This window comes from Morone saxatilis, unplaced genomic scaffold (assembly GCF_004916995.1).
Source record: "Morone saxatilis isolate NCDOM2014 unplaced genomic scaffold, NCSU_SB_2.0 Contig1, whole genome shotgun sequence".
NCBI classification, from domain to species: Eukaryota; Metazoa; Chordata; class Actinopteri; family Moronidae; genus Morone; species Morone saxatilis.
The window spans coordinates 18,088,061-18,091,179 of NW_023339651.1; positions in this window are offsets into that span (position 1 = coordinate 18,088,061).

The window sequence follows — 3,119 nt, forward strand, 5'->3', positions numbered from 1 at the left end:
CTTCACACTAAGGTGTATGCAGGTCGCTGTACAGAGTAACATCCTCTGTTACAATGCCTGACAATGCAACATCACCTATTATGGCACAGAATCTTTCCTCTATCTTTTTGATGAAAATTGATTGTCCTTGATCGCCTTGCTTTTCATATCAAACCACTTCTTCTTGATGTCAACAGTACGAGATTTCAGGTGAAACAGCGTTAACAACATCTGTTATTTTTCCCACTCCTTGGCTTTAGAAGGTCCTTTAGCAGCCTTATATGGTATTATTGGTGATTTACACAGAAATCTTAAGTTAGGAGCGTTTGCTGAATCTGACATGGCACCAGCCCACCATACTAAAGTGAGGAAGAGAAAGTTAAGATAAGAATACAAAAATGTTCTTGCATGAAGCCTATTCTCTGTCCAGCCACGTCGTCATGACAATGATGTCAATTATAAGAGAGCTAAGAGTAATCATTCACATGTCCAGTAGAGGTCTTCATTGGTCAAACTTAAACATGGATTGTTTTTTGGGTATTCAAGCAGTCAACTAATGCTGCGGCTTTTCTTGGGAAGACGACTTAGGCCTGGAAAATAGACTAGATAGAAGATAGTCTTTTTTACTCACACAAAAGGTCCATATAAAGTGCTGCATGAACTGGTGAAGCATTCAGGTGCGGATCATTGCGGATCAACAGGGATGAAACAGCAGCATGTATCACAGGAGTTGCTGAGGAACGCTCTTACTGTACTTCATTTGACACCTGAAAAGTACAGCTATTACAGTAAGTCCAGAAATCTGTCCACTGTATTTTGTCACCTTTTGTAGAGAAATATTTGCCTTTTAACTGCATTCTTTGTTGTGAGGAATCTGAAAAGCATATTGTGTAATGTCTTCTCATCTAAGTGTGGGCTGAATGCATTGAGCTCTTACTTGGGTGCATTTTAAGTTTCCACTGCTATAAGATGAATAGATGAAATTAAGAGATGACAACGCCTGCATTGACAGTCTTGTTAGCTGATCCTCTGTCTTAATAAATCATGTCGAGGCAAACAATGAAGAACGCCCACATTAGTCAACACTGCAATAAAACAGAAGGAAACGGCTGCCAGAGGAGAGGGGAAAAAAAGGACTGCTTCTCTGTTTTGTTTCCTCGAGCAAAACAACAAACTTCTAGCGTTGATGTGGGAAATGAAGACTCTTTATTAGACTTAACTTCCCGGTGATTGAAGAAGTGAGACTGTCTTAGTGTGGTAAATGGCAGCACCTCCAGCTCATCTCTGGAGGATGGGAGGTGGGTTGAGTGATACTCTTGACTGTCAACTTATCATGTTGAGAAGGTATAAATGACTTCTTCCATCCATCACTCCCTCACCCTGTCTATTCCCTTGTTTTCTCAACTTTTTTACACGCTTTTATCCCAGGAAAGTGTTTCTCGCTTGCTTTCTAAATCATTTCCTCCCAGCCTTTTTTCCCCACTTCTTTTCCTGTCCCTCTACGTCTACATACTCACTTCACTTGTTGTTTTCTGTTCATGCCTTATTTCCTTCCATCTATTTTCTCACCTCACATCCTTCCATCCTTACACTACCAGCTCTCTCCCAGTCCATCTCCATCTTTCCTCCTCCTGTCGGAGAAAACCCTTCTGTTGTTGCGGAGTCCACAAGCCTGAGCGATCGCCTCTCCTATTGATCCCAGCACTGAATGTTGCCGCCTACACACCCACACCCTGGCTATTTCCAACCAAAACAAACCATCATATTTTCTTTGCCTGGTTTCCCCAGGGATTAGCATTGTAAACAAAACCCCCGAATCCTTGTTCGCTGTTTCTATAGTTGGAGCTATACAGTAGGAGCTCGAGATAGAGGAGGCTGGTGCTAGTGGGTGGCCTAAAGTACAGTAAGTACAGTGGTAGGAGGGACTGTATTGTTTGAGCAGTCAGGCCTTCCAGTTCTGCAGCCATGTGGTCCAGCGAAGATAGCACTATGAGTAGGATGGACCAAAAGTACAAAGGCAGCTCTTTTGTCAAGTGTGTGTGCGTGCATATGTGTAGGCATATGTTGTTGTTTTCTGTTTTAAATTTTGCCTCTATTTAATCACAGTTAAATTATCAGTGATTTTTTAAAGACACATAAGGATAACAAGGGGTGGATTTACTAAACCTACCACAAATAATCATCATGGCCACATGATATGTAATTGTTGAAGATTAACAATTTGGTGGGGATTTACTAATGAACAATGCTACAGTTAAGTTATTTAAGATATGTTACGTGCATGTTAATGTTGCACAAAGAGAGTACAATACCCATCTTTCTGACTGACTGTCAGCAGTGCCAGTACCCTAATTCAGCACAACCGCAACCACAACATAACCCTAACAATAATCATCCCATAGAGTATGATGTTCGTTTAGTAAATGAATAGTAAATGATAGTAGATGATAGTTTATCTGGAATACAAGAATGTGTGTGACCAGGCGAGCCGCCATTGTTTGCTGCTACGGATGACTTGAAACTGTGCAGCCAATGAGAGCAGCTCAACTCGCAGTACATCACCACTGCTGGCTGCAACAAACAACATTTCAGTGGTCATAATGACAAACTTAACTTTAATTTACCACTGGTGAACTGATGTATGTGCCCTGTGTGCCCTCATGTCTTACTCTTTACAACCTGAAACAGAAGAAAAGAAAACCCTCAAAAAATCTGCTCCTTGTCCCCGTCTGTGACAAACTTATTCTTGTGCACAACATTTATATAGAGCCCCCACACATCTCTCCTGTGTCATGGTGGGTTCCCTCTTTCTTGTTCATCACTTTTCCATTTTTAACCCCCAGGCATGTTAGCACAGTAAATCAGAGCAACCCGTACCTTGTCATCCTGCGATTACCTGCTGCAGAATAAAGTGACTGGATGCCTGACCAGGAAAATAGAGGCTACAGCAGTGTGTATGTGTATGTGTCTGTGTGGCTCTAGCACCTTCAAGCCATTCTTTAAAAGCATGAATGATGACGGCAGACGGAACCAATGCAATAACTGAGTTTATATACAGTATGTGTGAGTATTTGTGCAGCTCTGCTCCACATTCACGTGTCGTCGATGTAATTGATGACTCTCTGCACTTTTTAACTGAG